The sequence below is a fragment of the Bubalus kerabau genome, chromosome 3, assembly GCF_029407905.1.
Source record: "Bubalus kerabau isolate K-KA32 ecotype Philippines breed swamp buffalo chromosome 3, PCC_UOA_SB_1v2, whole genome shotgun sequence".
In the NCBI taxonomy this organism is placed as follows: domain Eukaryota; kingdom Metazoa; phylum Chordata; class Mammalia; order Artiodactyla; family Bovidae; genus Bubalus; species Bubalus kerabau.
Genome location: NC_073626.1, coordinates 109,367,623 through 109,390,816, shown reverse-complemented (window position 1 = coordinate 109,390,816; position 23,194 = coordinate 109,367,623). Strand labels below are relative to the sequence as shown.

Sequence of the window (23,194 nt, the reverse complement as noted above, 5' to 3'; positions counted from 1 at the left end):
ATGCAACTATGGGTACCTTATTTTTAACAAAGGAGGAGAGAACATACAATGGGGCAAAGACAGCCTCTTACTCAGCCATAAAAAGGAGTGCCTTTGGGTCAGTTCTAATGTGGTGGATGATCCTAGAACATATTATACAGAGTGAAGTAAGTCAGAAAGAGAAAGATAAATATCATATTCTAATGCATATAAACAGAATTTAGAAAAATGGTACCCAAGAATTTATTTATAGGGCAACAATAGAGAAACAGACTTAGAGAATAGATTTATAGACATGGGGAGAAGGGAGGAGAGAATGAGATGTATGGAAAGAGTAACATGGAAATTTAGCTACCATATGTAAAATATATAGCCAATGAGAATTTGCTCTCTGGCTCAGGAAACTCAAACAGGTGCTCTGTACCAACCTAGAGGGGTGGAATGGGGAGGTAGATGGGAGGGAGTTTCAAAAGGGAGGGGATATATGTATACCTATGGCTGATTCATGTTGAGGTTTGACAGAAAGCAGCAAAATTCTATAAAGCAATTATCATTCAATAAAAAATAAATTAATTTTAAAAAGAAGATGGTAAAAAAAAGAGAGAAAGAAACCTAAGTCTATTAAAAAATTTAAAAAGCAGACATCACTTTGCTGACAAAGGTCCATATAGTCAAAGGTATGGTTTTTCCAGTAATCATGTACTGATATGAAAGTTGGACCTTAAAAAAGGCTGAGCACCAAAGAACTGATGCTTTTGAACTGTAGTGCTAGACAATACTCTTGAGAGTCCTTGGACAGCAAGGAGATCAAACCAGTCCATCCTAAAGGAGATCAACTCTGAACATTCATTGGAAGGACTGACACTGAAGCGGCAATACTTTAGTCACCTGTTGCGAAGAGCCAGTTCAGTTCAGTTCAGTTCAGTAATTCAGTCGTGTCCTACTCTTTGAGACCCCATGAATCACAGCACGCCAGGCCTCCTTGTCCACTCATTGGAAAAAGACCATAATGCTGGAAAGATTGAGGGCAGGAGAAGAAAAAAGTGGCAGAGATTGAGATGTTTGGATGGCATCATCAACTCAATGGATGTGAGTTTGAGCAAACTCCAGGAGATAGTGAAGGAAGGGGAAGCCTGGCATGCTCCAGTCCATGAGGTCACAAAGAGTCAGACACGACTGAGCAACTGAACAACAACAACAAATAACTGAGTCACTTTGCCGTACAGCTGAAACTAACACAACACCGTAAATCAAATATACTCCAATAAAAATTGAAAAAAGCAAAACAAAAAAATTAAAACACAAAGAAAAGTAATTTATGTTGCCAAAGGAGAAAGAGGGTGGGGAAAGGATAAATGAGGAGTTTGGGATTAACTCCCACTACATATAAATTTGGAGAAGGCAATGGCACCCCACTCCAGTACTCTTACTAACTACAGTAAATCCTAATTAGTAATTACCCCACTACATATAAAATAGATAAAAAATAAGGTCCTACTATGGTACAGGGAACTACATTCAGCATATTGTAATAACATAATGGAAACAAATGGGAAAAGAATATATATATATATATATATAAAATTTCCTCTATAAGAGGATATACATAGAAATCTAATGATTTGTTCTTTTGCTTTTGACATCCTTCTTGTTACCTGGCTTCCCTCATTTTAGTTTGTAGTGTCTGCTCCATAGCCGTGGCTCCTTTTATCAATCCATTCATTGTTTAACTGCTTCAGAAATAAAACATTCTAAAAACATCCTATTTTCTACTCAAGTAGGAGATAAGAACTTGCCTGGCTATTGTGAATAGGGGAGCAAATTTAGAAGCATACCTATTCTCAGAATGCGTTCTAAGCTAATCGCCTTATTATTAGCACTATCCTATATCTGCACTTTCAGAGGTGCCCAGGGTCACTAATTTTGAGTCTTTCTTGGGGTTCTTCATCTTGGCACCCCTACTGTACTCACCAAGACATTAATCTAACTCACTTATTATTTAATCCTCTATCATTTATTATCCACATGCTTTGTCTCCTCTTTCTTTTTATCTTTTTTGGTTAATACAGTTAGACTTTTAAGAAAAACTGTACTTACATTTTGAAAAAAAAATTTTTTTTAACAAACTTCAAAAAAAGAACAGATATTTAGTGCAATCTGTAGATTTTTCAGAAAGTCCCTGAGGACAGTTTCAAGCAAGGTAGTTCAATGTCTGATTAGCAAGCTTTAAAGATCATTCTGGGTGCTGTGTGGATACAAGGGTAGAAATCTGAAACCAGATGACCAGTCGGAAGACCCTGAAACCTTCAGGAGAGATATGGTGGCATCAAAGACTATCAGAGCAATGATGAGATTATGCAGCATATACTTATCATAGTCCTTTGTCAACATTAAATATGTAATCGTATTTGGATTACTACATTCGAGTTATATTTTAGCTTAGGTGAAAGAGCCAAAAATCATAGAAATTTTGAAGCCATCACACACACAAAAAATTCAGAAACATTCCAAATACTGATTGCTTCAATCCAAATTTCTGTTCTTATATTTTATGAATACTTAACATTTTTACTTCCACTCAAATATTGTCCCTTAAGCTGTGATGTTGCCTTCACTGAAGAAAATTATAGTGTTTCCAGTGTAAATACAGAGAAGAGCAGGTAAAAATTAAATTTATAAAATGTCAAGATTATATGAGAACTATGTTTTTCCTGATTTATATGTCTCCCAGTTTAAGCGGGAAATTAACATTTTGGTTTTACAGCACTTTTCTTTGGTAGAGTATTTGAAAATGCCCACTGAATGATGAGATGATGTAATTGCATTTATTTTTATATGTTGCCACAATCAAGAAACATATACTTACTTTATTCCTAGATTATATTAAATAAACTGAACTGAGGAAGCAAAGGGTCTGCCTGCTTACAATAATAATTAAAATGATATTAAAGAAGTTCAATTTGGGCATGCCATGGGAAAGGATATTCTCAATCAGGAATAGAATCTGTGGCACATTATAGAGAGTTTTTTTTTTTTTTCTCCTTTGAGAAAAATGTGCTTCTTCCTAGCTCTGCTCCTGTTTAAATATATGAAATATAGTCTAAATGAACATCAGTTCTTGATAAGAATAGTCACAAAGTTCTACATGCAATCTGTATATATGTCTATGAAAAAAGACAAAGAAGGTACTTCTGATATGGGATGGTGAGCTGGTATCAGTTATCTTCATGGGTCTTGGATGTTGTTATTTTTGTTAGGAAGAATGGACAGGAGATGACAGAGCTTTTGAACTTCTCTCCACCTTCCTGCTCCATTATTTCTCAATTTCTTCTTCTAACCCAAAGGACAAGTCACTCTTTTTTTCTCCCCTTTTATAGTAGATACCCTTAGAGCAGATGCTAATCCTTATTATTCTTTCTAGATAACAACAACAACAAAGAAAAACAAAACAAAACCACTTTATGCAAAGGTGCATTTTTCCTACTAGGCAAAATATTCTTTTTGATCTTTAACTCAAATGAATTCAGTCTTCATCTTATTTTTATCTCTTCCTACTTTAGCCCAAATTAAATTTACCAGCAAACCTTGCTCAAGACACTATCTTCTCTCCTCTATGTGCTGCAATAGCTTCTTAACTGGACTCTACTTCCCTTCTAGATGCACTATAACTATTTTCTCAGAGTACCTGAACTGATCATTGTAAAACACAAATTATATCATGACTTGAAGAGAGGTCTGTGATCTGATATCTATAGTACATTTGATTGCCAGTGAAGAAAAGTCTTAACAAATCAATGGACTCTTGAGATTTACTCTCCTGTATGAATGTTTTCAAAAGTACATCACATATTTTCATAAATACCTAAGCTTGCTAAACTTTAATTCAATTTTAAGTCAAAACTCTATGGAGTGTTTCTCTCTGTCACATTTCCATAAAGGTCACCCAGGAAATGAGATGTGTTAGTGTTAGTCTCTCAATTGTGTCTCTTTGCAACCTCCTCTGTCCATGAAAGTCCATGGTAATAGGCTACCAACTTTCATTATATTATTTCTTCTGCACAGTTTTAGTAAACAGGAAGTTTTACTCTAAATGTTGTCTGTTCTTTTTTTTCAAAATATCATTCTTCTCCCAAAAGTCTCAAAAAACTTCCCCACATTTAGCACAAAATTCAGTCTTTAATATGGATTATGAGACTTCCAAACTTTGCTTTTAACTCGCGTCTTCCTTACTCATTTTAGTGCAGCCACTCTGATCTCCCTACTTTTTTCTCAAATTGCAAAGAAAGCTCCCTTCTTAGAACTTTTGTATCTAATCAACAAGAAAAGAGAGTATTTGAATGTGCCTGGCTTGTGCTTTCCCTTCCTTTTTAGGTATATGTTCCAATGTCAGTTCTCAGAAAGGCCTTGACCAATGGATATTAAGAAGACCATGCCCCAACCTTGACACCTCACCCCCTGCTGCAAGTAACAATGATTCATTTCCACCAGTCAGTATCATTTCTATCACATTATTTTCCCTGTAGCAGCCATATCAAATGATATTAGTTAAGTATTTAGTAGTTCACAACACTGGAAGTTCCATATGAGCAGGGATCCTGTATGTCCTGTTCACTGCTATATTACCAAAGCCTAGAATTGTGTTTAGCCATGAAAAGTGTCCAGTAAATATTTTCAAATGAATATGGCTCTTCTATTCAAAATACCCTTTATTCAAGAACCTCTTGCCTAAAATCTGTGCTTCCACTTCTACATCAGACAGTGTGTCGTCCGAAGTCACAGCTCCTTTGTTTTTTAATCAGCTGTGATGTTTTTCTTTATTTTACCTGTGAGGTCAAATTTGCCAGGTCCCTATTCTTTACCCAGAAAAGATGTACACAAGAAGGAGAGAGATTATTTAATGTGGATGACCAATTTTATGAAAGGGCAATTAGGCAGTTAAAGATCCGGAGGTATGAGGAGTGAATGAGTAGCATGGGATACGATAGTGCCATATAACAGCGCATGGTGATTGGGGAGCCTGAGTGACTAAGAAGGGGTAATTAGGCAAAGATCAGAAAAATGAACAGACAAAATGTTGTACTGAGGATAAAATAGCATCACATCCACTTTTACACTAAAATTGCCACTTCCTGACTTCTAGAGTCATTCTTTCTATTCTATTATCAAGAATCATTTTATGACCATAGAGTCATGTAACTGTAATTCTTATTCCTCTCCTTTAAGTAAAAATTGACTAACATCTTGGCCATAAGCTGTCTGTGAGACTACTGGGTGACTACCTGCGATTCATGGGGTCGCAAAGAGTCGGACACGACTGAGCAACTGAACTGAACTGAACTGAGGCTACTTCTCTTGGCACAAGATTGTTTTAGATTACCTCTCACCTTTTCATTCATGTTTCTCAAAACACAGACTTTTAAGTGATTATAGCATTACATGTTTATATTATTCAATTATTATGTATTATTTAATATAATACTTACTAGAGTTTATTACTATTTATTATTCATAGTTGTCATATCTCTTAATCTACTCAGTTAAGAGATATGACTTATTGGAAAAGACCCTGATTTGGGGAAAAACTGAAGGCAAAAGGAGAAGAAGGTGGCAGAGGATGAGATAGTTGGATGACATCACCAATTCAATGGACATGAATGTGGGCAAACTCTGGGCTATGGTTAGGGACAGGGAGGCCTAGTGTGCTGCAGTCCATGGGGGCACAGAGTTGGACCGACTTGCTGACTGAACAACAAAAACAACCCAAGTTATAAACCCAGGATCTGAAGCAAAACAAGTAGAAAATGATGTTTCTCTTAGGTATGAATCCCAGTATACAATAAGAAGAGTGTATATTGATTTATTTTTAGTGGACTGATTCTGTTAACAAAGAGAGTTTCAGCTAAACTTACGTTATCCATTGCATTGAGCCTGGTAAAAGAAATATCAATTGAGAAGCTCAAAGGCCAAATATCTGTAAGAAGCTTTTTCATCCATGTTCACTATCAGCAAACATCTCAGATCCTAATGTTACTCTACTGTTTAGGATCAATTACATAATGGTAATGAAATGGCATGAGTTCTGTGGAGATATATACATAGTAAAAATCAATTAATGCTTTTGAATTGCCTTTTCTGTTTTAAGAGTCAAGGCCAATGACCAAAACCAGTCACCAAATGATTAGTTTAATGTGTTTGACATGAGTGGGAATTTTTTATAGGAGTCACACTGAGGCATCCTGAAAGGTATTAGTACATCTCTGAATTGAGCAACGACACAAGAGAAATGAGGATTTAGGCTAGTCCTGCAATGACAAGTTTAGAATTCTCCACCTCAGACATTTTATTCAAAAGGTACATGAGGCAGAGTATTATTTTTCTGGGGATTTGCCTCATGAAACTCCAGATGGGTACATTGGAAAAGAGATGTACTTACGCTTTTAGAATGAAGGAAGAATGTCTTCTCATTTCATCCTAAATATAGCAGCAGCCTGTCAGTTTAGGCAGCTGTTTTCCACAGCTTAGGAGGCTAGAAAGTCCAAGATCAAGGTGACAACAGATTCTGTCTCTGATGTGGACACTTCCTGGTTCAGGTAGCCACCTTCTTGCTATTACCTCACATGAAAGAGACAGAGAATTCTGGCCAGATCCTAGTCTTATAAAGGTATTGATCCCATCATGGGAGCTCTACTATCATGACTTAAACCTAATTATCTCCTAAAAGCTCTATTTCCAAATCCCATAATACTTCCCAGGTGGTGCCAGTGGTAAAGAATCTGGCTTCAATGCAGGAAACATGGGTTCAAGTCCTGGGTCAGGAAGATCCCCTAAAGGAGAAAATGGTAACCCACACCAGTATTCTTGCCTGAGAAATCCCATGGACAGAGGAGCCTGGTGGGTTACAGTAGTCCATGGGGTCACAAAAGAATGGGACATTACTTAGTAACTAGACAACAACAACATACAGCTTATAGCATTCAGAACTATAGACTCTTTAACTCATTGAAATCCACATACACTAAAATAACTAAGTTCTGAAATAATTCATAAGAATTTAAGAGGTATAAAAAAGGCATATACATTACATAATACCTCATTCCCATCTAAGGTAAAATTTTGAACTGAAAAATATATACTTTTAATACTTTGGTTTTTATTTGACCAAGCCGAACTACTAATATAGGTTGCACTAATGGTAAAGAGGGCTCAGCTGGTAAAGAATCTGCTTGCAATGTGGGAGACCTGGGTTCAAACCCTGGATTGAGAAGATCCTCTGGAGAAGGGAAAGGCTACCCACTCCAGTATTCTGACCTAGAGAATTTCATGGACTGTATATGTAGAAATCATATGGACTTAACAGAAGCAGAAGATATTAAGAAGAGGTGGCAAGAATACGCAGAAGAGCTATACCAAAAAAAGAAAAAAAATTTTCATGACCCAGATAATCACGATGCTGTAATCACTCATCTAGAGCCAGACATCCTGGAATGCAAAGTCAAGTGGGCCTTAGGAAGCACCACTACGAACAAAGCTAGTGGAGGTGATGGAATTCCAGTTGAGCTATTTCAAATCCTAAAAGATGCTGTGAAAGTGCTGCACTCAATATGCCAGAAAATTTGGAAAACTCAGCAGTGGTCATAGGACTGGTAAAAGTCAGTTTTCATTCCAATCCCAAGAAAGACAATGCCAAAGAATACTCAAACTACTGCACAATAGCACTGATCTCACATGCTGGTAAAGTAATGCTCAAAATTCTCCAAGCCAGGATTTGATAGTGTGAACCATAAACTTCCAGATGTTCAAGCTGGATTTAGAAAAAGCAGAAGAACAAGAGATCAAATTGCAACATCCATGGGATCACAAAGAAAGTACAGGAATTCCAGAAAAACATCTACTCTGTTTCATTGATTACACTAAAGTCTGTGACTGTGTGGATCATAATAAACTATGGAAAATCCTGAAAGAGATGGGAATACCAGAGCACCTGACCTGCCTCCTGAGAAATTTGTATGCAGGTCAAGAAGCAACAGTTATAATTGGACATGGAACAACAGACTGGTTCCAAATCAGGAAAGAAGTACATCAAGGCTGTATATTGTCACCCTGCTTATTTAATTTATATGCAGAGTACATCATGAGAAGTGCTGGGCTGGAAGAAGCACAAGCTGGAATCAAGATTGCCGGGAGAAATATCAATAACCTCAGATATGCAGATGACACCACCGTTACAGCAGAAAACAAAGAACTAAAGACCCTCTTGATGAAAGTGAAAGAGGAGAGTGAAAAAGTTGGCTTAAAGCTCAAGATTCAGAACACTAAGATCATGGCATCTGGTCCCATCAATTCATGGCAAATAGATGGGGAAACTGGAAACAGTGACAGACTTTGTTTTGGGGGGCTCCAAAATCACTGCAGATGGTGACTGCAGCCATGAAATTAAAAGATGCTTCGTCTTTGGAAGAAAATATATGACCAACCTAGACAGCTTATTAAAAAGCAGAGACATTACATTGCCAACAAAGTCTGTCTAGTCAAAGCTATGGTTTTTCCAATACTCACATATGGATGTGAGAGTTGGACTATAAAGAAGGCTGAGTGCCAAAAAAAATCATGCTTTTGAACTGTGTTGTTGGAGAAGGCTCTTGAGAGTCCCTTGGACTGCAAGAAGATCCAACCAGTCCATTCTAAAGAAAATCAGTCCTGAATATTCATTGGAAGGACTGATGCTGAAGCTGAAACTCCAATACTTTGGCCACCTGATGCAAAGAGCTGACTCATTTGAATACACCCTGATGCTGGGGAAGCTTGAAGGCGGGAGGAGAAGGGGATGACAAAGGTTGAGATGGTTGAATGGCATCACTAACTCAATGGACACGAGTTTGAGTAAACTCCAGGAATTGGTGATGGACAGAAAGGCCTGGCATGCTGCAGTCCACAGGTTCACAAAAAGTCAGACATGACTGAGTGATTGGACTGAACTGAACTGAATAGTAAAGAATCCACCTGCCAATGCAGGAGACACAAGAGACATGGGTTCAATCCCCGGAAAGGGGGAGTTCCCCTGGAGAAGGAAATGGCAACTCACTCAGTATTCTTGCCTGGAAAAATTCCATGGACAGAGTATCCTGGCAGGCTACAGTCAATGGGATCACAAAGAGTTGGACATGATTGAACACACACAATATTTCTTTTTAAAGTTCAACAGGGTGCTCCAATAAGGCTAAGCATTTATTGCATATATATGGTTAGAGTCATCTTTCAATACTTTTAACATTATATAATATTCTCAGAAATAGATCAAATACCACATTCAATATGAACTACAAAAAATAATTGAATTCCTATAATTCAAGAGCATAAATCTGGAAAGTACAAATAATTCAGCTTGGTTTATCAAAATCAATACCTTGATAATCCATATAAGTTGTGTAAATATCATCCCATGGATATAGGAAGAAGACATTAACTGCGAGTCTAAAAACTCAGGCTTAACATATAGAATGGAATATAACTTTGAGGTATTTATTTGCATAATTCATGCATTAGGATCATGTTGCCTCAATTATTTGCATATCAGAAACAAATATTTTTTGCACAAATTATCTACACAGCTGATGTAATTGTGGATGACATTTTATTATTATAATTATATAATCACAATCATAATGTACTTCTCTAAGTACAAAATTTTTGCAGCGGTTACTATGATCTAATTTATTCTGTTTTAAAATTAAAGTTACAGTGTTAGTTGCTCAGTTGTGTCCAATTTTTTGTGACCCAGTGGACTGTAGCCCGCCAGACTCCTATGTCCATGGGACTCTCCAGGCAAGAATACTAAAGTGGGTTGCCGTTCAGTTTTCCAGGGGATCTTCCTGACCCAAGGATCAAACATGGGTCTCTTGCATTGCAGGCAGATTCTTTACCATCTGAGCCACCAGGGAAGCCCTTATCCTTCTCATAAATCGAAGCCTCAAAACTCTAAAATTTTATAATAATTTTGAATTGATTCACCTCTCATAACTCCAAAAAAATTAGCAATATATTTTTAAATAACACAAACTAAGTCTTTAGACCAAGTAAGTTGTTTTGTATTGATAATGTTATTCTCACCAGTTCAGACAAGCTGAACCATTCTATCAAGCCACAAGGTTTTCGTTGCTGCTGTTATTGTCAGTAAGCAAAATAGAATCCCCCAACAGCATGAACATTTTAAATAGAATCTGTTTTGGTTATAGAAATATAAATTTATTGGGTTATTAATATAATGTTATATATAATTTTATATATACTATATAATTAATAATAACATTATAATAATAGCATTATTATTCTTATGACCTTCACACACTAAAGAGTAATATTATATGTTATTCTTATGTACTCTATAATACATTTGTAAGCCATGTCTTAAGCCATAGAGTTTGGGGGAAATTAGTCTTATTGTGATTAGTACCACATAGGCCTCTCCCTACTATTCAATTTTGGATATACAATATAGCTACTTACTTTTTATAAGTGAAGATTGACTGAATAATTGGCTAGATAGATAGTTCTTTTTCTAGTACCTTAACACAAGGAGATTAAAATGATGCAGATTAATTCTTAAATTAAAATAACAAAAGTTGCTTGGTGACCTTATATACCATTACCAAGTAAATGTTATTAATTATGATGATAAAGACTTATAGAATATTTTAAAAACAGATCTCATCATTATATTTGTATTTTCAAGAAATCTATTTGAGTCGTCCACTAAAGGATTATCAGACTTTGGGAAATTATTTCATTCTTACCAGACTCCCAGGAGACTAATATTATCAACCAGAATGTCAATTTACAGAATGTTAATTTGCTACTGAGAGAATGTTCTAGTGACACAATTACTAAAAAAAATTTTATCCTAACAAATTCCTTCCTAGAATTATGCTATCTGAGAAATCAAATATGAGTTATTTGAAAAGCACAGAATCAAAGCAATAGGAATTCCACAGACCTGAACTTTAGTCCAGTATTTTACGGAGAACTTAGAAAATTATCAGGGCTACATTACCAAAATTCTACCTTTTAACGACTGGAATACCTGTGAATGTACCCCAACACAATAGCTATATCTATAGTTACATCTTTATCTATAGTTATATGTATATTTACATAAATATAGATTTATATTTCATAAATATTTAAAAAAAACCTTCACCATCTATATTACCATCTCATCATTTGATACTGTTCTTCTACCATTAAGAGATTCTATCACCATACACTTATCTAGCTCATGGAAAAACTGCTATAATTAAATTACTTGACACTGGCTGAAATTCTTAGTTCCAGAATATACTCTCTGTTATCACTGTCAATTACAAGCACCTTTCAGTAGGCTCCTTCCTGGCTTGAATTTTACACATGACCAAATCTTCATTGCATAGCTAATTCCTGTAAGCGCCAATTTTGAAACGGTCTCTGGTTTTGTCACCACAGTCTCTGGGCATGTGGCATGTGGGTCCTATAATTCTCATAACTCTCTGGGTACAAATTACAAGTAATCAGGCTCTTGAGAAGAAATGGCTAGAAAACTGCTGTTACAGTGAGTCTTTCTATCTCCTTGTACACACCACCCTTACAGGTTTAGCCACGGAGACAGTAAAAGGTGTTGAGAGGATCGAATCTGAGTGATCTTCCCTAAGACCTCTAAAACAAAATTTTCAAAGTGGATAACACTAGATATTTGGGATGCTGATACGTATGACACACGTTCCTATCACATCCTTAGAAATAAGCACCCACAGACGTGTGCCCACAGTCATACGCACAGAAATACCAATAAAGTGTTCAGTATTCAAATAAATTAAGGTGATCCTGGGACAAACAAAGTGAAACAGATTGGGATCTGGAACACTTTACTGCATGTTGCTGTGCTTGCACCTGGACATACCTCTCTTTGAGCAACAAAATATGAAGAAACTGCATTGGACTGAAAATAAATATGTGCATAGCAGTTGTGACAGATTCTAGGCAAAAATAAAAAGAAATCAGGCTCTTCAAAAGAAATCAGGCATTATTATTATTATTATTATTATTTTGATCCCTTGGACTGTAGCCCTCCAGGCTCCACTATTCATGGAATTTTCCAGGCAAGAATTCTGAGCAGGTTGCCATTTCCTTCTCTAGGGGATCTTCCTGACCCAGGAATCAAACCCATGCCTCCTGAATTGGCAGGTGGACTTTTTACTTACTTCAGGTCAGTACAGTTCAATTGATTAGTCATGTCCGACTCCTTGCAACCCCATGGACTGCAACACGCCAGGCCTCCCTGTCCATCACCAATTCCCAGAGCTTACTCAAACTCATGTTTATTGAGTTGGTGATGCCATCCAAATATCTCATCCTCTGTCATCCCCTTCTCCTCCCGCCCTCAATCTTTCCCAGCATCGGGGTCTTTTCAAATGAGTCAGTTCTTCACATCAGGTGGCCAAAGTATTGGAGTCTCAGCTTCAGCATTAGTCCTTCCAATGAATATTCAGGACTGATTTCTTCTAGGATTTGCCTACTTAGCACATCTCTAATTTCTGCTTTGGTAAATTTCAAGTATGTTGCCAAATGATAAGAAATTCATAATTGAGTTATTTCCAACCTAGCAATTGAATTAACAATAAAGACCGATTTACAGAGGAACAAAGTATTCAGAGTTCTTAAAACTTTTGTCTTTTCATTTTAACTGTGCTTTTAGGATGGCAATTTATGGTTTTGCACTGATTGTCAATTAGAATAGGTTACTTACTCCAAGGTATAGATTCATCTAATGTTAATACAAAAATTAAGGAATAATTTAGAACCAATGTCTACAACATTGAACTTATAGTATCAAGAAGAAACTGAAAATTCTCTCTATATGTGTCCTCAGATCAACATCCTTGCTAATATTAATGTTTCTTTTTTTGAGTTCTATGTTGACAGTCTGATTATTTGTTAAAATTTCAGATCCCAGCATAAGTGTGCTATAATAACTAGTTACACACATATATATACACATACACAGCAACCATGTCTCCAGAAAGTCAATTTTATGTTTCCATGCAAATATACTAAATGAAAGATGAGAGGCTTTTAAGAATTATAAAGAGTTTAATAAACTATGTATGTGCTTATCAAATAGTAGTTAATAAAAATGTACCTCTGAGAATAAATAGTTATAATATCCTTATTATATGGAGAATATGCTGTGGATTCTTCTCAGAATTTTCTTAGGGAAAATATTAGTATAAAACCAGTTACTACAGCCAAAATTTTTGTGCAAAATGTAGATGTTCACAAGATATGCTGACCAAAATGTCTGAATTATAAACAGCTAAAACAACTACAACAGCACATTTTTTCTGGAGTGGGAAATCTAGATCATAAAATATTCTTTTCTTTTCTTTATTTTGCCTTTATTTTTTCTTAAACAAAAAAATCTTACTAATTTATAAGGTTAGGATGGTCATATTTCCTCTTCTTCAGGTCTCCTCAGCTAAAAGCTGACCAGTTTTTTATCTTTCTCCAGTGAAATGTTAAAACCAAAATTGATCAATTACTAAATATATCAATACATAATCTCTCATGATAGAGAAGGAAATGGCAACCCACTCTAGTATTCTTGCCTGGAGAATCCCAGGGACAGAGGAGCCTACTGGGCTGCCATCTATGGGGTCTCACTGAGTCGGACACGACTGAAGCAACTTAGCAGCAGCAGCAATCTCTCATGAAGAACTAAATACATAAAGTTCTAGACTGAAGGCAGCTAACAGGGCTTCTCAGAGGCTAAGAAAGACAAAGAATATCCTGACTGTGCTGTGCTTCTAACCCCCAAAAACATTTGAGATCACATCTTTTGAAACTATTTTATGCATCCAAGGACCTAAATATAAAATAGTAGAACCTCCTTTCTAAGAATATGTCTAATCAGACTGAAGGGATAGGATTTAAAATTCTAAACTAGGCTGTTCTATTTTATTCCTGTTCTAAGAATTAACTGACCTCTATTTTAAGAGCTCTGGCTCCAATATTGTTCAATTACAACTGCCTTGAGGGGTAGGAAGACTCAAAAAGATTTGCATGAAGTTGTTCCTATTATTATTGAGGTTAGGTCTCAAAATAAATCTACAGGTGAATTTACTGACCCTGGAAAAGTCAGAGGTTCAACACACATAAAAGCCAGTAGCTGCTGATAAGACATGAATCTCAAGGACACCAAGATGAACATGTGAGGCTCTCATCTAGACACAGAAAACATCTCACTAACTATAATGCAGACTGGCTTTCTATGTCTCCAGTAGTCATTTGGCATGGTCTCTCTAGAAGTTGGTTTTACCTCTGTCCCCTTTAATTCTCCACTCCTCATCCCTTACTTGTTACCTAAGTTTATTCTAGAACAGATAAGCATTTTGCTGTAATCTGATTCGAAGATGAATAAAACACACATCCTAAGAATACTGGAGTGGGTTACCACCCCAGTATTGGAGTTTTTGGTATTGGAGTATTTAGTGGGCTTCCTCCAGGAAATCTTCCCAACCCAGGGATCAAACCCAGGTCTCCTGCACTGTAGGTAGATTATGTACCATCCAAGTTACAAAGGAAGTCTAAACTTAAAGGAGTTACCTTTTATTTGGGAAACTGATAGGTAAATACACAATTAAAATACATCACATCTGTACTATGATGTCCTAGACCCACATAAGAAGGGCTGCTAATCTGAACTGGAGAACCTTTGGAAAGGGTATGATACTTTGAAGAAAGAGTAAGAGACACTTGGTTATAGGAATATGACAAAATACAGTCTATAGTGAAGAACCAGCACATACAAACACATATGAAAATTATAAAACAAAGTACAAAAAGAAAGTGTTTATTTTTTTTAGGTGGAACGTGATTCGAGGTGGGGAGGCAAGGCCTGCAGAGAAGCCATATGATGAAGCTTAATCTATCCTTAGCTAAATGGGAAACTACTAAATATTTTGCATTTTGATTTTAAGCAATGGAGCATTGCCAGGAGCCAGCGTGAGGAACTCCACCCGTGGCAAAGGTCATGAGGAAGGAGGCTTGGCATACGCAAAGGCGGGATTGAGCCTCAGGAGTCCCCCTGGAAATTCTCGAGCATCTACCCCCAAAACCAGAGTCTGCCTACTTTACTGCTTTGTGCTCTCATCTACACCTCTGACTTTACAGCAGGCTGTCCCCCACCACCTCTCTCTGAAAAAGAGTTAAATTACAGCTCCAGTTAATAAAGTTCCTGGGCATGACAAGAGTGTTTTAGTTCACAACTGTGAGAGGCATGGGATGTTCTAAACTCTGTGAATACAGATTCCTTTGAGCAGTTAAAAGATTGATTAGAAATTGTATTGGTGAAGGGTTTTTCACTTGTTGGGCCAATGTTTGCTGTTAAGTTTCCATATCCCTTACCTACTGTATCCCTGGCAGTGTATTGATTAATATAATTGGTTTAAGTAGTAGCTTTAATGTTTGTAACCTTGGACCCTTGAGTTAATTCTTTTTCTTGTTATAGCCCACCACACCTTTGCCCTAAACTTTTGTATATGATAAGTTTGCAGGAAGAAAGCCTGGCTTACTGCATGACTCTATCCCTTCCCCCATTACCCTCTATGCATAACTTAAGGTATAAAAACTACTTTGAAAAGTAAAGTGTGGGCCTTGTTCACCGAAGCTTGGTCTCCCCATGTCATTCTTTCTCTCACCTTCTGGCTGAATTATTCAGCCTCTTTTCTCCACTAAATTTTCTCACTGAGCTAGCCTTATTTCACCACTTTTTATATCCTTAATTAACATTTAATTAAGCAATTGTTTCCTGATCCTCGCCGACGCCGTCCCCGCTTTGAATTCCCTGGATCCACCGGGGCTGGACCCCGGCAGAGCATCATGATCACTTGAACAGAACTGTAGACATTGAAGTGACTATGTAAGTTCACATTGAAATGGACAACTTCACTAGCAATCATATAAGGGTAAATTAAAGCAATGTGACTGACTTTTCACCCATCAAATGGAGAAAGATAATTGCAGAGGATAGCTCATAAAAATGCAGTATATAAGCATGTGACTTGTAAATAAAATATGCCAAATTTCTATGAGGATTGCCTGATTATATGATACGGTGTTATCTTAAGGAGTTGTTGCAACTACTGATCATCTTCTAAAGTGTAGACCCACTAGGAGCTGACACTGTGTGAGTCTAGCAGTTCTGTTATAGGTTGATTATTTTGTCCTAAGACTATGCTTGAATTTACAATAGGGACACAGCCTTGTCATTTTCCTCTAGTCATAACTTGATGGTGGGTGAAGCACTAAAGGCTATGCAATTCCTAGGCTGGGTAAAAGCAAATAGGGAATATTTCATAATTAAGAAAGGCCATTATTTAGTAACTATTAAGATTAAGAGGCCAAGTTTCTTATTAGCTTAAAAATTATTTCACTTATTTAACCTCATCGTATTATCTATCAATTATTTTATATAGCATGCATATCATATAATCTTTGTGATGATAGAGAAATACATATGTATAACTGTTAATGTGTAAAATAAAATTCAGTGATTAATTAATATTATGTGATTATCTAGATAATTGTGATTATCTAGATAATTGTGACCTAAATAAAAAGAAGTAAATATTGAGAAAAGACATAGGCAAAGAATTAGAATCCAAAAATTATCCAACAAAGGATCTAGGTAGAGCTTCAAATAGAAAATGAAGCTAAGGTTGATATTGAAACAGACCAAATAAAAGGAAGATAAAAGTCAGTGAATTGGGGTTAATCCAGAAGCAAAGTGTATGAAGAATAAACAATCTATTTGTGTTTGATTCAGGATGCTGTTTGCTAGATAGTGGAACACATGAATGGATGAAGACAACCTGGTAAAGTCTATAGTAGAATAGTGATACTCAAGTTTTGCAGAATATTGAATATATACAAAAATAGGATGAAAGTGTCAACTATATATCTGGAAGAGAACAACTGGTTCTCAATCATCTTCCGTAATAAGAGATACATGCAGAAAATATTCTTATCTGTCTCAATCATCTTTGTGTACTTTGTTCTGAGGAAATAGCTGAGCATTACCACTGTTGCTGCTGCTGCTGCTGCTAAGTCGCTTCAGTCATGTCCGACTCTGTGCGACCCCAGAGACGGCAGCCCACCAGGCTCCCCCATCCCTGGGATTCTCCAGGCAAGAACACTGGAGTGGGTTGCCATTTCCTTCTCCAACGCATTTAAGTGAAAAGTTAAAGTGAAGTCGCTCAGTCATGTCCGACTCTTCGCGACCCCATGGACTGCAGCCTACCAGGCTCCTCCATCCATGGGATTTTCCAGGCAAGAGTACTGGAGTGGGGTGCCATTGCCTTCTCTGTAGGTGATTCTATGTCCAAAGTACAGTACTTTGGGGGAAATAGCTTGTTGCTGTAAATGTGCTTTGCATGCATTCCTGGAGAACACATTTGGCTTATAGAACACTTAATTTCAAACTTTTCTTCAAAATCTAGTATTTTACAACTTTCAGGCATAAATACTAGCTAATAAATATTAGGCATCTTTAAAAAGAAGAATAAATTAAAGGTGAAATACAATTTCTAGTATTTTTCCCAATGTTCCTTTGTTAATATAATTTATTCAGCATATTATTATCAGTTCCTCATTCTCTCACAATATTGCTTAGGCATAATTCTCAATATTAAAGGTAGGCCTCTCTTTAATATTGAGAATAATTTGTTTGGTAAAAGTTGGGCCTTTTACCATTCACCTTGTTCACTTCCTTCTAAGATTCTTATATCTCTCTCTCCCACTGCCTTTGTGAGCCACTGTTTCTAACGTTAGTGTATCTGACTATTTTGTCTGTCTAAAATGAAAACTAAAAATTGAGACCATTGGGCAGTGTGTGTAGCAAAGGTTAAGAAGTCTGACCCAATTCAGAATCTCAATTTCCCCTTCAGCACGAGGAATAAAGCAATGCCTCCCCATTACATATAGTCATTTAGCACATTTAAGTTTGTTGGTGGTGGTTTAGTCACTAAGTCATGTCTGACTCTTGCAACCGCATGGACTGTAGCCTGCCAAGCTCCTCTGTCTGTGGGATTCTCCAGGCATACTCCAGAATTCTACTAAAGCGGGTTGCCATCTCCTTCTCTAGGGGATCTTCTCAACCCAGAAATTGAACCCAGGTCTCCTGATCACAGGCAGATTCTTTACTGATTGAACTATGAGGGAAGTAGATATGTAGATATTATTATTTGTGGTAGACTTGGGAAATTCTTTGAAGCAACCCATATTTGCCCTTCTTAATGTAGAAGCAAGAACACAGGATTTAGATGTCCTATTTCTGCCTTCTTTTTAGACATTCAGTATTGCTTAATATATCTGAGTCTTGTAGTTAAAACTGTGTATATTATAAAACAAGAAGAGAATATCTCTCCTGAACCCTCCACAGAGATATGGTGGGTATTCAGTGAGATGAGATGTGCAATAAAATTTTTATATTGCAATAGATTGTGTACTAAAGTACTATTTAATTTTTAAACTCAAGTGGGTTTGACCTGTAATGCTTTTCTCCCCATAGTAATCCTTTCTCTTAACTTTTTTACTGTGGTAAAAATCACATAATAGAAAACATACTATTTTAACCATACCATATTTAACTGTACCGTTCAGTGGCACTAAGTATATTCACACCGTTGTGCAACTCTCACCATCATCCACCTCCTGAATTTTTCACTTTCCTAAACCGAAACCCTGCGCCCATTGAACACTAACTCTCTATTCCCCTGCCCCGACCAGGCCCCTAGCATCTACCAATGTACTTTCTGACTCACCTCACAGTTTTCCTTTGAAAAATAAAATTTTTTATTTTATTTAGAAAAGAATGTTTTCTTGAGGTAAATTCAGAGAAAAGTATCTAAAGGTAATGAGGGAGGAGAACCTAAACAGAGAATCTCTGGAACAGTGGATAGTGACAGGTATTCAGGCATACTCCCATCAGGTCATTATTTTTGCTTATGTGGTGAAGAGATTTTTATGTAATTATATATGCAAAGAATATTCAAACTATATTATAAACTCACAAACTGTTATGATGAATGCAGAGCCCATTACATCCACTGGAAACTGTTCTGTGACATGCTGATAAAATACACGGCTTACAAGGAATGACTAAGGAGCCTGGTCCTGATCACACCTCTGTCCCATGACTTACTTCCACATATTTAATCATGCTTTTCTAAAGTGACTGACTGCATGGCTTAAATCTGACTTCGTTAACAATTATTTACTCAAATTAAAATATTTCCATTGCATTTATTTTCTATAGTTCAAAATGAATGTTCATCAGTTTAGTGAACTGCCTAACAAAATCAATCTCTAATTTTTCTAATTTGCCAAGAATTATCTATAAATGGCATGCTGTAAAGTTATGAATTATTTTCTACAAATATTCTAATGTATGATTGCTTGCCCAATTTGAGATGTACTATTAAGGCTGATTGGAAAATACATATTAAAGAAAGGATCACTCCTATTATTGCTGCTGCTGCTAATTTGCTTCAGTCATGTCTGACTCTGTGCAACTGCATAGACAGCAGCCCACCAGGCTCCCCCATCCCTGGATTTCTCCAGGCAAGAACACTGGAGTGGGTTGCCATTTCCTTCTCCAATGACTGAAAGTGAAAAGTGAAAGGGAAGTCACTCACTCGTGTCAGACTCTTAGCAACCCCATGGACTGCAGCCTACCAGGCTCCTCCATCCATGGGATTTTCCAGGCAAGAGTACTGGAGTGGGTTGCCATTGCCTTCACCAACTCTTATTATTAGGGCATATTAAATGCATAAAAGAAGTTAATTAAGTACACTCAGCAAAAGCAAGACTGGAAGTTGACTGTGGCTCAGATCATGAACTCCTTATTGCCAAATTCAGACTGAAATTGAAGAAAGTAGGGGAAACCACTAGACCATTCAGGTATGACCTAAATCAAATCTCTTATGATTATACAGTGGAAGTGAGAAATAGATTTAAGGGATTAGATCTGCTAGACTGAGTGCCTATTGAACTATGGACGGAGGTTCTTGACACTGTACAGGAGATCAAGACCATCCCCATGGAAAAGAAATGCAAAAAAGCAAAATGGCTAACTGGGGAGGCCCAGCTGTGAAAAGAAGAAACGTGAAAAGCAAAGGAGAAAAGGAAAGATTTAAGCATGTGAATGCAGAGTTCCAAAGAATAGCAAGGAGAGATAAGAAAGCCCTCCTCAGCCATCAATGAAAAGAAATAGAGGAAAACAACAGAATGGGAAAGACTAGAGATCTCTTCAAGAAAATTAGAGATACCAAGGGAACATTTCATACAAAGATGGGCTTTATAAAGGACAGAAATGGTATAGACCTAACAGAAGCAGAAGATATTAAGAAGAGGTGGCAAGAATACACAGAAGAACTATACAAAAAATATCTTCACAACCCAGATATTCACGATGGTGTGATCACTCACCTAGAAGCAGACATCCTGGAATGTGAAGTCAAGTGGGCCTTAGAAAGCACCACTATGAACAAAGCTAGTGGAGTTGATGGAATTCCAGTTGAGCTATTTCAAATCCTAAAAGATGATGCTGTGAAAGTGCTGCACTCAATATTCCAGCAAATTTGGAACACTCAGCAGTGGCCATAGGCCTGAAAAAGGTCAGTTTTCCTTCCAATCCCAAAGAAAGGCAATGCCAAAGAATGCTCAAACTACTGCACAATTGTACTCATCTCACACGCTAGTAAAGTAATGCTTAAAATTCTCCAAGCCAGGTTTCAGCAGTATGTGAACCATGAACTTCCAGATGTTCAAGCTGGTTTTAGAAAAGGCAGAGGAAACAGAGATCAAATTGCCAACATCCACTGGATCATGGAAAAAGCAAGAGAGTTCCAGAAAAACATCTATTTCTGCTTTATTGACTATGCCAAAACCTTTAACTATGTGGATCAAATATTTATTTATTTCCAATAAATAATTTGGAAATAAATAAACAAATATGTATTTATTTCCAATAAAGTTTGGAAAAATCCGAAACAGATGGGAATACCAGACCACCTGACCTACCTCTTGAGAAACTTTTATGCAGTTCAGGAAGCAACAGTTAGAACTGGACATGGAACAACAGACTGGTTCCAAATAGGAAAAGGAGTACGTCAAGGCTGTATATTGTCACCCTGCTTATTTAACTTATATGCACAGTACATCATGAAAAACGCTGGGCTGGAAGAAGCACAAGCTGGAATCAAGATTGCCAGGAGAAATATAAAAAACCTCAAATATGCAGATGACACCACCCTTATGGCAGAAAGTGAAGAGGAACAAATATGCCTCTGGATGAAAGTGAAAGAGGAGAGTGGAAAAGTTGGCTTAAAGCTCAACATTGAGAAAACTAAGATCATGGCACCTGGCCCCATCACTTCATGGGAAATAGATGGGGAAACAGTGGAAACAATGTCAGACTTTATTTTTTGGGGCTCCAAAATCACCGCAGATGGTGATTGCAGCCATGAAATTAAAAGATGCTTACTCCTTGGAAGGAAAGTTATGACCAACCTAGATAGCATATTCAAAAGCAGAGACACTACTTTGCCAACAAATGTCCTTTTAGTCAAGGCTATGGTTTTTCCAGTGGTCATGTATGGATGTGAGAGTTGGACTGTGAAGAAAGCTGAGCACCGAAGAATTGATGCTTTTGAACTGTGGTGTTGGAGAAGCCTTTTGAGAGTCCCTTGGACCGCAAGGAGATCCAGACTATCCATCCTAAAGAAGATCAGCCCTGGGTGTTCACTGGAAGGACTGATGCTGAAGCTGAAACTCCAAAACTTTGGCCACCTCATGCAAAGAGTTGATTCATTGGAAAAGACCGTGATGCTAGGAGGGATTGGGGGCTGGAGGAGAAGGGGACAACAGAGGATGAGATGGCTGGATGTCATTACCAACTCGATGGACATTAATTTGTGTATACTCTGGGACTTGGTGATGGACAGGGAGGCCTGGTGTGCTGCAATTCATAGGGTCACAAAGAGTGGGACACGACTGAGCGACTGAACCGAACTGACTGAAGTACACTTGGAGAATAATTTTACCTAACAACTTAAGTGAATATTTTAGCTATTTGACTGCCAGTATTCCATTTGCTATGGACAAATACATTTGGATTAGTTGAGGTAATCACTAACATGTCAGAAATCAGTTTCTTTTGTTCAAATGATTCAAGCTACTGGCTAAGCCAATGTCTGAAATACTCATATCACATACAAGGATTTTTGTGCTACGATCACTAATTTACTGTTTATTATGAATTATCATCTCTCCATAGAATCTCCACAAGAGTCAGTGTCCATTGATTTCACTAGACATTTTTGGTCCTCTGTCACAATAAACAGCCTTACCAATTGTTCTATCTATGTTAAGACAATCTTCAAAATGCTATATTCTATTATTTAAACACTTACTTCTGTTCACTCCATATTTCACTTTTCTTACAATCTTTGCCACTGCTTTTATTTAATCTAATCATAATTATCAAACATTACACAGTAATATTTTCTTACATTTACTAAGGATCACTTACTAATCCCTTTAATTATATATCATAAACATTAATAAGATTATTGAATTCAAACACCAAATGTTCTATACCTGAAACCTGCATTTATTCTACCACAGTACTCTTTTTTTTTCCTCCTTAACTTGATTATACATTGTTTTCATTTCTCTACCAACTGTTGGCTCGTCAGTAAAGATTCTGCCTGCAATGCAGGAGACACAGGTTCATTCCCTGGGTCAGGAAGATCCCCTGCAGAAGGGCATGGCAACCTCCTCTTTCCTGGAGAATCCCATGGACAGAGAAGCCTGGTGGGCTACAGTCCAGAGGGTCACACAGAGTCAGAAACCAAAGCAACTTAGCATGCACACATAGCACACACTCCAATTTTTACATTAGTAGAATTTGTAAGAATGAATGTACATCATAAAATGAATGGACACATCTTGAAATTCTTATGCATACGGTTTCCTAGTCAAGCACAAATACATTTTTATACTCTAATGTGTGTGGGGATGGGGGAGAGCAGAAGAGTAAGAAAAAGAGAGAGAATATGTGTGTGTGTGTCAATGCAAAATACAGAAAGAAAAGGACAGGTACTAGTTTGTGAATATCCAACATGAG

The 23,194-nt window shown here is 37.0% G+C and overlaps 1 protein-coding gene across 1 annotated transcript in view; it reads right to left on the bottom strand.

Annotated features, from left to right (window-relative positions):
- Window positions 1–23,194, bottom strand: part of LRP1B (LDL receptor related protein 1B) — a 1,835,261-nt gene that overhangs the window by 1,159,396 nt on the left and 652,671 nt on the right. The window lies entirely within an intron of this gene.